This window comes from Grammomys surdaster, unplaced genomic scaffold, assembly GCF_004785775.1.
Source record: "Grammomys surdaster isolate TR1022 unplaced genomic scaffold, NIH_TR_1.0 199, whole genome shotgun sequence".
NCBI classification, from domain to species: domain Eukaryota; kingdom Metazoa; phylum Chordata; class Mammalia; order Rodentia; family Muridae; genus Grammomys; species Grammomys surdaster.
In genome coordinates, this window is record NW_021604644.1 from 3,437,870 (window position 1) to 3,453,209 (window position 15,340).

Sequence of the window (15,340 nt, forward strand, 5' to 3'; positions counted from 1 at the left end):
GAAGGAAGGAAGGAAGGAAGGAAGGAAGGAAGGAAGGAAGGAAGGAAGGAAAGAAAGAAAGAAAGGGCTTCCATAAGGCTGCAGGCAAGCCTGTAGGATGTTTTTAAATTAGCAATTAATGTGGGAAGGCCCAGCCCATTGTGGGTGGGGCTGTCCATGGACTGGTGGTCCAGAGTGCTATAAGAAAGCAGGCTGAGCAAGCCATGAGCAAACCAGTACTCAGCACCCCTCCATGGCCTCTGCATCAGCTCCTGCCTCCAGGTTCCTGCCCTGCATGAGTTCCTGTCCTCACTGCTTTTGTTAATGTTCTATGGGACTGTGTGTGAAAATAAACCCTTTCCTCCCAAGATGCTTTTGGTCATGGTGTTTTATCACAGCAATAGTAATGCTGACTAAGACAGAAGATAGGTCCAGACAGTCTGCTGGCTGCCATTCCTGATCCAAGGGAGAGGATGAGTGTATCAGAACATCAGACAGTACCTCTCGGGACTCCAGAACCCAGAGCCTCATTCTTGTGAGCATGTGCTCTACCACCAAGTTGAGTCCTTAAGCTCTCTCCTGGTTCTCTCTGTGCTCCTCTCCTAGCCTCTCCTTTCTCTTCTCTCCCTCTCCTTTCTCTTCCCCATCTCTTCTCTTCCCCATCCCTGTCCCTCTCCTTCCCTTTCCTCTCTCTTCCTCCTATTCCTGCTCCTTCTCTCTTCATGGACAGAGTTAAAAGGCGCAGCCAGTGGCCCCCTGCAGCTGCCACAAGGCCATATTGAAACCCCTGCAATGGTTGGGATCCTGGAAACCAGGCTTGGGGACATATGCCTGTAAACAAGCACTTAGAAAGTGAAGGTGGGAGGATTCCAAGTTCAAGGTCATCCAGGACTACATGGGACGTTTGGGGACAGCCTGGGTTACATGAAGCCTTGTCTCTTTCACTCGCTCTCACTCTCTCATATATACACACTCACACACTCACTTACATACACATCACACACACACACACAAATACACACACTCACATACACCACACACACACACTCTCTCACACACACACTTTCCCATACACACACACTCACATACACACAACATATACTCACACTCACATACAGCACACACACTCTCTCACACACACTTTCCCATACACACACACTCACATACACACAACATACACTCACACACAAATGCTTACTCACATACACCACACAAACACACACACATTGAAGATTTGAATAAAAAGGAAGAAAAATCCTCTATAGACAAAAAAAAGTATTATTTTGTTACGTTGCTTTCTAGATTCACATAGCATATTTTTACACTGTTTACACGAACTTTCTCCTATCCAGAGAATAAACACATTCATTCCCTTGGACATTTATGTGATTTATGATTTTTAGAGTCAGACTTCCGTTGCTTCAAGGCTTTGTACCTTTAATAATCCGTTTCCTTTCAGAAATTCCAAACATTTGTCACAAATTTCTGATAATTTCCTGGGCCACGGTTTCTCTTCTTTGTTCTCAGTGTCTCCTCAGGTGAGCGGTTGACACGCGTGTTTGGCTAATCCATCCCTGATTCCCCTCAACTTTTCTCATGAATTTAATAACGTAGATGAAAAGGGCCAATTCTTTGGAAGGCATGAACTACCAAAGCTTCTCTCAAGAAGCAGAGAAGAGAGCACTATACAGGCTGCACAATGAATTCAAAACTGAAGCCCCTCCAACAAAAGAAACCCCAGATTCTAATGGCTTTGCTGCAAGTCTAATACGGCGTGATTTAAGGGAGAAATAATACCAACCCTACGCCAGCTCTTACAGAAAACAGAAGAGGAGGAAACACTTCTCAGTCATTTTAGAGGCCTAACACCCTCCCTCCAAGCAGACAAAGATGGTTCTTAAAGAAAGAAGCTACAGCCTAAAATTCCTCATGAATATAGATGCAAAAATCCTCAAGAAAATATTATCAAATCAGTGTGTGTGTGAGGATAGCTCAGAACCGACACACTGGGAGTGCCACACTGGGGAGCAATGAGCAGACACTGAAGACAGGGAGAAGGTGCAACAGTTGCAAAGCACAGGGATTGCTTTTTGCACAGGGATGCCTGTCTCAGGTGTCCCAGGCTAGCCTCAAACTTGCTACGTAATCAAGGATAACCTTGAGTTTCTGATGCTCCTGCTTCCACTTTCCAAGTGCTTAGATTACAGGTGCGTGCCGCCACACCAGGCCTCTGTAGTGCTAGGGATTGGACCCAGGGCCTCGTAAATGCCAGGCAAATACTGACTCACCTCCTAGCCCTGAACTTTGTGAAGTAGTAGAATAGTTTTGAGTCTTGAGTGTGGTCTTACTAGCATGTGGTCACATGACTGCGTGAAACTTCATGGACCGCTATAACCCCACTCATGTTCATTACACCGAAATGATGTGCAAACACATGTAAACAACACCTCACTGAATTATGTTTAAATAGCAGTTGGAATTTTAAAGGAATTAAAAGGTCATCTATACTTTCATTTGTAATATTTTGGAAAAGGCAAAATTGAAGGGATGGCTATAAACTGGGCTGGGGTTGTAAGGGGTGAGACTCCAGGGAGGGTTTAGAAAACAGGGACAAAGGCAGGTAACATTTGGAAGTAAGGGAATCTCAATTTTTAATTATCTATCTATCTATCTATCTATCTATCTATCTATCTATCTATCTATTTATTTTTGAGGCAGGGTAACACTATGTAGTTCTGGCTTTCCTGGAACTTGCTACATAGACCAGGCTGTCCTTGAACTTACAGGAATGCCGCTGTTTCTGCCTCCTGAGTGCTGGGATTAAAGGCGTGTGCCTCCACAGCTGTGGAGAATGGTGGATACAGGACTATCTATATTCCCCAGCCTGTGTCTAAAAAATGAATTTAATGAATATAAAACCTTAATAGACTTGACGTTTAACGTCTTTATTCCTGGATTGCCCATTCCTGCTCTGTCCACCACATGCACACACTTTCTCAGGGCATTGATTGACGCCTGTCAGATTATCCCCAAACGCCTTGGTTTTCGTGTGTAAGACAGGGATTGAGTCTTATATCAATATCCCTTAGTGGAGAAGAGCTTGCCTTTGAGGTTTGATGATGTGAAGTTCAAAGTCTGTCTCCACTGTCCAGATATGTAATGTATGTGACGCTAGAATCTCGTTTCTAGCAGAGGTGTTAGTCAGGCATCTGTCCCTGTGACAGAGGATCTAGATTACCAAGAAGGTTCATGTTGGGCTCACAGTTTTGTCCCCAGTTGGCTCTATTGCTTTGGCAGCACAGAACATAGTGGTAGAAGCCTGCTCATCTCATGGAGCCCAGGAAGAAAAACAAAAAAAAAAAAAATAGAAAGAGGGGACTTGTGAGGTAGTTTGGTAACTAAAGGGTCTTGCCACTAAGCCTGATGACACAGGTTCAGTCCTCAGAGCCCAGATGGTAGAGGGAGGGAGCACAAAGCCCTCTAATTTCCACATGTGTGCTGTGGAGTGTATCTGTCATTGCACCAAACCCTATCCTGTCTCCTTGTATCCCTTCAACAACCCAATAAGGCAAGTGTTGTTATTATAACTATAGACTCTCCTGCTATGGCTTAGACCTTGAATGTCCTCTCAAAGGCCTGCATGCTGAAGGCTTGGTCCCCAGGCTGTGGCCCTTCTGTCTTTGCCTTCTAAACATGGATTTATAAGTATGAGACACTACATTTAGTCTTTGACACCTCATTTTAGACAGGTGACCTATTTTAGCCTCTAAGTTTATGACACATGCTTTCTAACAGCAATCGGAAACAAGCATACCACCTCAGCTGAAGGTCCCCTTTCCGGACTAGGAGGATTTTATATGGTACCTGAAGGACAATGGGCTAGATATACTCTTGGAATGGGGCCAGGGAAGCTGACAGAGAATGCAAGTCCCCAGAAATATGCACATGAGGTAGCTTCTGACCCTTCTGGCTGAGAGGAAGCCCAATGATCCTGTCCCCAAACCAGAGAACGGCTCCTTCACAATGGCACCATGAGACAGCTGCCTGTGTTGGGCCTGCTATCATCGTTTTCTGTTGAGCATGTACCTTAGTCCAGAAGCACAACGCACCCCTCTTTCTCAAGGAACATCCCAGAATCTTTGCCCTGCATATAACCAGAAACTCTATCTTGAATCGGACATGATTTTGAGCATGCCTGTTTGTTTTGTTTGTGGATGCATTCCAGCAATGTCCACCGGAGGGTGCTGTGTCTATGTCTATACGGGGCTCTGAACACAAAGCTGCGCATCCTTGGGGCTCTCAAACACTTAAGCAAACAGGACAAAGACTTAGCTACACACAAGAGCTCACACCCAGACTCACAGATAGCATCCACATAGCACCCACATCCACATAAGCATGCACGTCTCTCTCTGTGGGTAGACACCCTAGAACATATGCAGACAAATGTATGCGTGAACAGTCACACAGGTGCAGCACACATCCACAACTGTGAATAGTAGAAATCTACACACACACACACACACACACACACACACACCAGCCCAGATATGTACATAGCCAATTATCCATTGGCAGACAATCACAGCCATGTGTAAAATGTCATAAACACACATTGAGATGCAGAGATGTGATTATGCACAGAAAAGCCGCAGACAGGCAGACACGTCTAAATAGCAACACACTCCACACTCGGCCAGGTAAGGTCTCCTTGCCCAGGCCTTTGTTATCTCACATTTGAGGAAAACGCAGTCCCTCGAGGGCACGGCTAAGGTTGTGCTGTTTTCTAAGAAAAACAATGGAAATGTCAACTTCTTAATCCCAATGGAAACTGTTCTATTCGTTAAATGTTAATGAAGGGCATTTTTGAGGACAAGCTGTCTCTTAAAAGGAAGGATAGCCCCGCTCTGACAAGGAGAAAACCCAAGCTATGGTTCTACAAACACCTTATTAACATATGGAAAGCTCTGAGCCGCTCTAAAGCAGCTGGTTCCTACAAAGTAATTTTGAAGCAAATTCAACAGAAAAACATCAATGGGGGAGAAAGTTGAAGAACAATAAATCCAAACAAACCCCTCTTTCTTAGGGGTGATAAAGGAATTCGGAGATGACTGTCAGCTGGCCAGGCCTGGAAATTTGCCTTTGTAAAAACAAAAGCATTAAAGGAAGGAAAACATGGAAGGAGAAAGGAAGAAGGGCCCAAGAAAATAGCTGCTTCCATAAAGGTATGGCAGAGCTGAGAATAGAGAGTAGGGAAAGCACAGCCCTTGGGGCCACCCAGTCCTGCTGTGCAGCCCGGAGGGCGGGGTCTCTGGTGCAGGGGGAGTACCGGGGTAAGTGGGGACAGGGCAGTGTCACCCAGACATAAACTGCCCAGTACTGTGTCTTATTTCACAGATCCCCTCACGAGGCAAGGCACAAGGACCTGGGGTCTGCCTCAGGGAACGCAGATCCAGGCCATCCCTCTGCAGCCCCTATGTTGAGTGGCACTGGCAGCTCCCGGTCCTCTCACGTGTGTAGTGAGGAAATGCCTTCTCTAACCACTTAATGTCCTCCCATTCCGGACACTTGCTCGTGTAAGCATCCATCTGCACCTCCGAGACCTCGCTGTCCCCTGTGACCAGAATCATTGAAAGTGGCTCTGTTAGTGCATTTAACCAAGTGCTCGCTGCAGCCTGCAGCCCATCGGCTCCATCCCACTGAACAATAGCTCAGGAAGAGATAAAAGGCATTCATCAGACAGCCAGGCCCAATTATCATGTCACACTGAATGAATGTATTTTAAAATCTTTTCTGACAAGAAAATGTTCCAAGTAGGTACCTTCAAATTAGCTGGAAAATCCAGAAAATTTGCTATTAGACCTTTTTTTGAAGAATCTTTATTCCCCCCTACTGTTCCGAAGGAATTCCTTGGGTGTTAATAATTCCTTCTAAGAGTCTGCCCCTGTACCTCCTGCTGGGACTGGAACATTCTGACTGCCTGCCCCACTCCCCAGAAGCCACTATGGGGACAATGTAAACGGTGGCTCCGGTGTGAACCACCTGTCCATCAGCTGGCTTCAAGTGTCAGGCGCAATTCAGTGCATCTCTGCCTGCACTCTCCAGACCTCTGTTTATCGTCCATTAGCCCTGCCAGAGTGGAGTCCACCCAGGTGACCTTGAAGGGGAGACCCCACTTTCAAACAGCCAGATAAGACTTAGTTCATTTTGAAACCAGATCTGGCTGCTCGGCTGTGTGACCTTGAACAAGTGACTTCATTTCTAAGTCCTTTTATTCTTTACCTCTAAAAGTCAGAAGATGTCACCAAATTCCTGACATTGTGATGAGAGACCTTTTCCTGGGGATGCAGACAGAGGCTTTCCCTCTGGCCCACTATGTGGTCAGGGCTGGCATGTCAGGCTGGCTTTGTGGCTGAGGGGTGTGAGCTTCTCTCTCCTCTCAGCACACAACCATCTATCTTTATTACCAGAATCCTGTTGCAGGTGTCTCTTTGGGCAGGAAGGAGAGTCCTCTGTCCTGATGAGAAACCGCAGCTTGCAGTAACACGCGGCCACGGTGGGAAGATCTGGAGAAACGAGATAAGGTACTCGGTGGAAAGGAAATTGAACTGTGGGGTCAGCTGGTAAGTGAGAATAGAGAGCAGATTGCTCCACCCCAGCCCCTCCATGGTTTTCACTTGCTTGCTTGTTGTTGTGCTTGTTTTTAAGACAGTCTCCTGTAGGCTGGCCTTGAGCTTACTAGGTAGCCCAGCGTGACCTTGACTTTTGACCTTGCATCATCCGACATGCCAAATGTATGTGGCACTGGGGGAAGCAAACCCAAAGCATTTGTTTGTTTTGTGCCTGCTTGGCAGGCACTCTGCCGGCTACACTGCAACTCCAGCCTTTATCCAGGGGACAATTACATCAAGAACAGGCAGTTGTTTGGGTCCTCTCTAGCAGTGGCAAAGCCACAGGGTCTGCTGAGCCATATGCCGCGCTCTGGGAAGAGCAGAACATTCTCCTCAGTCACTTAACCAACTGAGTGGAGCCCTGTGCTTTCTCTACACCTCTCTTTGTCTCTTTCACTCTGACAATTAACAAGAGACATTTTAGCTCTTCTGCCACTGTCCCAGCACCTAGGGACATGGAGCACAGACAGCAGAACCCTGCTAGGAAGACACCTCACATTTCCGCAGTCCTGCCTTCCCTCGAACAGCCAAGGGAGGCTTCAGGCCAGAAGGTGACCTCCAACTCCCCTGTATTTCCTGAGTTTCATAGCAGTGTGTCCAGCCCTGGCTGGCTGGCAACATGGGGAGTAGGTACCTAGTGTATACAGATCAGTTTCCTAGTGTTTCTCTGCAGCCGATGTGCTAGATCCATGGGGTCTTCTGCTGTGCTTCCTGCCCTTCTCAGTCCACAAGGGACTCCAAATAAATGTACAGGTCACATCTAGGGCTCATCTTCCCTGTCACAGATAGGGAAGCTGACACCCAAGGGTGAGTTTCCCTTCCACTCATGGCCCTTCCACTCATGGCAGAGCCCACGAGACAGACAGACAGACAAAGACATTGATGCCATCCACGTGGCTAGGAGGTAGGCTCTAGAGAGACAGGCAGCAGAGGATGGGAAGAGGACTCAGCTGATGGGAAGAGCTTGGGGAAAGGACAACGTTTAGGAAGATGGGAGACTTTTAGCTGGATTCAGCTAGGATGCAGGAGTGTGGGAACAGGATGAACGGACAAGGCTGTCAAGGTAGGCTGTGTAACGTGCTGAAGAGGCATCACATGACTGTTTAGAGAATGGGGAATAACAGGGGCAGGGGTTAGAGTATGGTCTCCATGGAAGGCTGAGTGTAGGATGAAGTTCACCGACAAGTCAGTCCATCTAACACCAAGTGTCCAGCAAACCCAGGCTGGGCCCCCTGCCAGAATCTGCAGGCATGTGGGAGAAAGGAAGAAGAGTCTAGGAGGCAGAAATAGGAGATCATCACTCTGGGCCAGGCACAGGCTGCTCCTTCTTGGACATCTCTCCTCTGAGCGCTTCAAGGCAACACCTTTGAGAGACAGCTGCAGAGGCCCACCGCTGCCAGCTTCTTCCTTATCTCTCTTGTAAACACAGATGTTTTACTACCTTGTCAAAGGCAAGGCTCTTTCAGCCTTCCCTGGGGAAAACAGAAATCTCAACCCCTTCAGCCTGAACACATGCCAGATGAGATCTCTGGCTTACACGCAGAATTGCAGAAGTCTCTTCTTTGAAAGCAGAGGAAGGCCACCCCGGGCCTGGCTGCTTTGTGCGGGACAAATGGGATGCAGATAGAAAGCCGTCTCCTTCCCATTGGATCAAAGGTGCTGATGGAAGGCTGGGTGGCACAGGACTGCAAACCTCTGCTGTGAGGGAATTTCTCCAATAATGGGAGTGAATTCCCGAGAGTGCCTTTTGCTCTGCTGTCTGGTGACTTGAGACATTACTGGAGGATCACTCTGCATCTTTTGAAAACCCTCCACTCCACCAGAGCATGTTCTAGGCTTCAGGCCCTTCCCTGCCACCAGGTCCCATTGGTTATCACAGACCTGGTACACAAAGCAGCAGAAGTGCTCCCAAAACATGGACACCCATCAAGGACTGTGGAGTCACTTCAATCATGGACCATCCATTGTCTAATTTAATAATAGTTTCCTCTCACAGTCTAAATAATGATCCAGAAAAATCCCACTCCTGGGGCCCAATCGAGAATGGATGACCGAGGTCAAAGGGACGCTTCATCGCAGCTGCCTGTTGACTGCTGGGTGTGGGGGGCTGAGCTTGGTAATGACGGAGCTGGATCCATCCAGTCCATCATCCAGTAGCTCTGGGATACAAGCAGATACTTGCTGTCTCAGTACCTCTGTTTCCTCTTTTGTAAAAACAGAGGAGTTACATGGATGCTGGGGACTGTTACCTCTAGCCAGCTGTGCCTCTGAACTGGTGCTTGGCAGAGTCCCCGCCTCCTGAGCCTCAGACCTCCTGTTTCCCAGGAGTCAAACAACCACCCTGAAAACAATCCGAGCTAAATGAGATCATTTATGTTAAAAGCTTTGTAACTGGAGATGGTCGTACAGCTTTTTGTGGGGAGAATATCAGATCTTGCAGAATCCTTTGAACCAGATGGTGGAGTTACATCTATTGGCCAGGGAGTGGCAGCTACAGTCCAGCCCTGAGTTGAATGAGGGGCTTCAGGTACATGCTGGGGAGGTGGGGAGGGCCAGTGGGATTTGAGGCAAGAGTTAGGGTATAGTGAGAGCTGCCTATAGTTAAGTGAAGACAAATGTCACTGGGCTCTGTCCTGAGGTGACAGGAAACCATGGAAGGTGTTTGAGTGGGAACATGGCATGAGCAGAGGTATGGAGGGCAGAGGGGAGGGTGGAATGCTGAAGAAACCGACTCATAGTCATCATGAGGTTTATCTAGGTGAGGGGATGAGGAGGCCTCAACAAGGCCCAAGCGACTGGGGTCTGGGTCACAGCCACACCTGCCATTGGCTCCCTTGTTTATCTTATACACAACCAGAGGCTTTCTGCTAAAGACAAGGCCTAGGAAAAGAACATTTATCCCAAGAACTAGTTGAGCTCAGCCCCACCCCCAGCACCTGGAGGCCCAGCTATCTTGGGCCTGACTTCTTTAAAGTCATCAAACAGATCACCCCAAAGACAGATCACCCCCAAGAACGCATTTGTGCTTGCCACACTGTGTGAGCGAGTGTTTTTTTTTATCACACCATCTTAATATCATGTCATTTCAGGTCCCTTTGTCCCTTTCAAGAGGACAAAGGTCATGGGATGGGAGTGGGGATGCCCCTCCCCTAAACTCCTTCAGCCCCTGCTGTATGAGGCAACTGGGTTGCCTGTACCATGGAATGTTTGAACACACACGCCGACGTCCATGGGACCAAAGCTCCTCCGGCCACTCTTGTCGATATATTCCCTGGGGTCCCTTCCCTGGCAGTGTGCCGGCCCCAGTCGATATCTGCTTTAATGTGGTTGGCCTCATTAACATGGACTGGATTAAGCGGCCCACATGGGCTTTTCAATTAGGAAGACAAGTTTCTGCCCGTGTTTACAAAGGGATTACGCCCCGCTTGCCTCTCTTTCCTCCTCCCTCTCCTTCTCTCCTCCTCCCCTCTCCCCACTCCCTTTCTTCCTCCTTCCCCTCCCCTCTCCTCCCCCTCATTCTCTTTTTATTTCTCCTTTCTTCTCTCTCTTTTTCTCTTCCCTTCCCCATGGTTTGTAAATAAACGGGTTTGCCTCTTTCTCCTTTGGTGCTGTGTGGATGTATGGGCTGGAATGGGCACTGAGTTTGTTAGCATCATCTAGCCATCCTAGGAGATGTATACTCCCACTGCCCAGCCGTGCATGACTGTTTCAACCTGTGCTTGCATACCTCCGGCCCCCCAGCTCACTTATGGAGCCAGCCCTCGCCACACTTGAGGCTCTGACCACAAGAAACATCTTTCAACTGAGCTATCACCTATTCCTGGTCCCCCTCCCCAGCTAGCTTCCCAGAGCCCAACCAAAGCTAGGGACCACTGCTCTGTGATCTTTGCAAGAAAGAGCAGAGTCTCCCTGAGTCCTAGGAGAGCCCCTGCGCTCTCGCTCTCTGTGGGACAGCCCATTGTTCTCTATACCTCTCTCTGGCATCCAGGCACTCCCTGGGCCCCACAAGGACATGTGCATATAGTTTCCCTCACGTTGTAAAGAACCTTTTGTTCTCTTTCTCTGGATTAAAAATACACCACAAACATTACTCCACAGGGCTGGTCTCCTCCCCAGAACACAGCCACACTCCAAGAGCTTTGGAGTGTGCCACGAGGCAGTGTCCTGGCTTGCCTCGCTGTCTACCATGGATAGCCTCTGCTCTGCCTTTCTAAAGTCCTCACAGAATCTTCCTTAGGTGTTTTCCCTTCTATTGGACAATTTCCACAAAATAAATTCACATTAGGGAGACATCATTTATCTTGATTTGGCTTTGGGGACACAATGTTAGCTGTTCTCATGTAATGTCCACACTGGGCAGGCTGCCATCCCTCCCCCCCTCCCCCAGGGCAGATCAGGCTGCCATTTCCCCCACCCCTCCCCCACCCCCCAGGGCAGATCACCTCTCTTGGAAGTGCCACCCACACCTGGCATTCAGTGTCTTTTTTTTTTAGTTTTCCTGGAATAAAGCCATCTCAAGATTGTTTTACTGTGTCTTTCACTCTTGATTAAAGAAAAAATAGAAAAGAAACCGGAGAAAAACACCTCCTTCCTTGAGTTTGTCACTGTCTTTCTCTGGAGAAATTGTCTGTGCCTGCTCATCTACATAGTGAAGTATTGATTTTTTTTTTCCTTGAAAAACCCCAGGGAGATCTTAGGTTATAATGACAGCAAAGCTGTGTCTGCTCTTGGTCAGGCATTCCTTTGCACGGTCATTATTGGCATATTATTTTGTCTTTTTTGTTACTTGAAGACAAGGCTTCACCCGATAGCTCAGGCTGTCCTGAAACTCACAGTGGGATTACAGGTGTGAGCCACCACACCCAGATGGTTACTTTCACTATAATTCTGTCGATTTTATTTGCTGCCCCTGGGTAGCCACTGCTGAGGACCAAGGGATGGCACTGGGCATTGCCTGACACCCCTTATGAGTGTCACCTTTGAAGTCCAAAATAACAATACCAACTACGCTGCAGTCCTTGGCGCCAAACATATCGTGTGGAGCAATGCTTCTTTTCTCTGCTACTTCAAGTAGAGAGGAGATAACCGCTGGGCCTATTTCACAGGTGCGGACACTCGGTGACCACAGCATCTCCCACACAGGAAGTAGTCGCAGCAGCATTGTCTCTGGATCCATTGCCATTTTTCCACAACACCAGCAGCCTACAGAGCGGTAAGAAAACATCTGCTGCCAACCTCTCCAGGTTTGTGACTTCAAGCTCCCCTGGCAGAGGAGGGAATTACCATATTTGGGGGCAATTTACATCAAATTACCATGCACCAGCCAACAGCTGCCGCCCGGAGCGGGAGGCAGGCTGCACGGAGACGATCACATTTGTACACACGGTAATGAAAACCCGAGCTCAGGCCTCCTCGTTCTCCCATAAATATGGTCATTATGATCTTGTTGGCATTGCTTGTTGAATTCCGTCTTGCAAATTGTTTCCTGGTTGCCTGGGGGAGCTGAGTGCTCTTCTCATTCTCCTTTTCCCTAAGATGTAACAGAGCTTAAGGCTCACCCAAGTTCCCCAGCCTGTCCTCTGGTGCAGAGAAGATGGTGTCTGTCAGTCCCAGGAACAGGCACCACAACCCAGTGCTTGCACGGCATAGGCCGGAGGAGTTTAGAGAAGAGGGGAGAGGGCTTAAGGGACACATGCTGCCTCCTCTTTTATTCAGGATGACAAGTGTTAGCTTGTCAGGAGTGCAGTGGCAGGAGTAGGGTTCAAATCTGAAATTAAAAGGGGCTCTTGATTTCCATTCTGGCCCTGGAGGGAGACAGCAAATGCCACGGCACTCAAGGGCTGGGACAGGCAAGGCATGCAGGGCTCTTGCTATGAATCACAGAAGGCCTCCTGGAGAGCCACAGGGTGGAGGTGGGAGAGAGATTGTTGGAATAAGGACAAAAGGAATTTCACAGAATCCGGGACCTGGCTCACCCCAGTGCTCCGGAAGGAGAGGACCTGTGGAGAGCTGCAGAGAGCTGGCAGGAAGCCAGGTGCCCTCCTCCAGCCCTATCTGCTTCTCTCCACACTGGGACTCACATCACATGACCAGCTCTCCCTCTGCAAAACAGAACACGGATGCTCAGGTGCCATGGTTATGGGACAGAGTAGCCATCTCCAGGATGGGTCTGTCTTGTGTCCTGATTTTTAGTTATCAGAGTGCTGTGGAGTGAGCCGTAATAGGCTCTTCTTAGGTCAGTACCTCTCAAATGTCCCCTGAATGCAAGAGGGTGAGTTCACCTCCTGACAAATGTCACTGTGGTGAGCAAGACTGGAGACTCCAGAGCACTGTAATGTAACCAAGTGAGCCTCTGTCATAGCCTCAGCTGAGCAGTTTCCTCCTTTTATCTTGTGGTTTTGAGGCTAAATGTTGCTCTGTATTCCAGGCTGGCCTTTCAGGAGGCAAGATTACAGGTATGTACTACCATGCTTAGTACCACTTTTCAAAAATATGTTTATCTTATTTTTAAGTGGGCATGTGCATGCAAGTGTGTGTGTGTGTGTGTGTGTGTGTGTGTGTGTGCCAGAAGAGGCTGTCAGACTTCCTGGAGCTGCCTGACTGATAGTAGCACTGAGAACTGAACTCAGTCCCCACCCTTCATGTGGACATTTCTGAGTTAATACCTGCTGACTGACACTCTAACATAGTGCAGATTGAACTCTCAGACAAGTTTCTTCCAACTATGACATTTTCCAAAACTGCCACAATGTCACGACCAGGACACTGACCGGATGCAGCTACCAGGTCTTACCAGATTCACCTGAGTCCCTGGAATCATTTGTGAGTGTGCACTGGAGTCTGAGCACTTTTATACCCTGTGCAGGGTCTGAGTTCAACTCTGTAGTCAAGGTGACACAGACCTCTGTGTCGCCTACTGTGGGGGTTACACGACACTGCCATCAGCATTCAACAGGACAACCGTTTTCTGATGGGCTGAATCTGTGGTTGTGATCTGTAGTAATAGGGACTGTCTCAGCTACTGTTCTATTGCTGTGATGAGACACCATGATCAGGGAAACTCAGATAAAGGAAAGCATTTCATTGGGGACTTGCTTATAATTTTAGAGGGTTAGTCTATGATCATCACAGTGGAAAGCAGACAGGTATGGTGCTGGAGAAATACCCAGGAGCCTTACATCCTAACCCACAGGCAGAGGAGTGGGGGAGGATGGGGTGGAGACTCGGCCTGGTATGGGCTTTTAAACCATCAATCCCAGTGACACATCATTTCCAACAAGATCACACATGCTCCAACAAGGCCACACCTCCTGATCCTTCCCAAACAGTTCCATCAACTGGGGACCAAGCATTGAAATACATGAGCCTATGGGGACATTTTCATTCAAACTACCACAGGGACTATGCCAAAGAGATTGCAAGGATCTTAAGACGGAGACATTCTGTTATTATCTGGCTGGGCCCAAACATCATTCCAAGGGTGGTGGTGGGCATGTGTATGTGTGTGGCAGGGGTTATACTTACATTTGAGAGGATGTTGGTATCTGTGCCAGAGGAGGATATCAGATGCCTTATTCCTCTGAGGTACCGTCTCTAACAACCTGTGGGTAAGTCATCAGCCAGCAAGCAAGATCCAGCAATCCTCCTGTCTCTGCGTTCTACAATGGCGGGCTTACAGGCAACCATACCTGGATTTTTACGCAGCTTTAGGCTCCAAACTTAGGTTTCCTTGCTGTTGGAGTAAACACTCTTTACCTACTGGGCCATCTCTACAGCCTTGGTAGAAAGGTTCTTACAAGTGGGAAGTGAACCTAGTTAGTGTTTCGTATGATGCTGGGCACAAAAAGCCAAGTGAGGGGTGGGAGTGGGGTAGAAGCAGGACTACGAGCCAAGACATTTAGGCAGCCCAGAGAAACTGAAGCAAGAAAGGTGTCATCTCCCAGGACTTTCAACTGGGGGTTGGTCCTGCCAACACCTTAACACTGGCCCTACTCACACTGATTTTAGATATCTGATCCTCAGAATATGAAAGAATAAATCTGTGTTGTCTTATACCAGGGAGTTTGTGAGAACTCACTAGAAAAGCAGCTGGAAATGAATACTTGTACGTTTCATCTCTGAAGGTCTGTGTACATCCTTGCCTCCATCCCAGCACTCAGCCAGCAGCCGTCAGCCAGCATGCTCCCCAACCTCCCTGTTCCACCATTTCAGAGGTGTTATGTGCTTGGAGCCACTCCCTCTGTGTGTGATCTCTTGGAACTGCTGGTCCAGGCCCACCATTGTTCCAAAGTGTTGGATGAAACTGCTTGGGAGATGACCAAGGGTGTGTGGCACTCTGAAGAGGATTGGCTGGGCTTAGGATCTGATGTTGTCCCCAGTGCTGCTGTAGCCAATGGTAGCTATGAGGCCAAGTCAGTGTGTGTGTCTGAGTGTATTTGTGTGTCTCTGTGTGTATCTGTGTATATATTTGTGTGTCTGTGTGTGTCTGTGTGTGTCTCTGTGTATGACTCTGTGTGTGTGTGTCTGTGTTTAAATGTGTCTGTGTGTGTCTGTATGTGTCTGTGTGGGTGTCTGTGTATGTGTCTCTGTGTGTGTCTGTGTTTGTATGTGCCTCTGTGTGTGTGTGTTTGTGTGTCTCTGTTGGTGTGTATATGTCTGTGTTTGTATGTGTGTGTGTCTCTGTTGGTGTG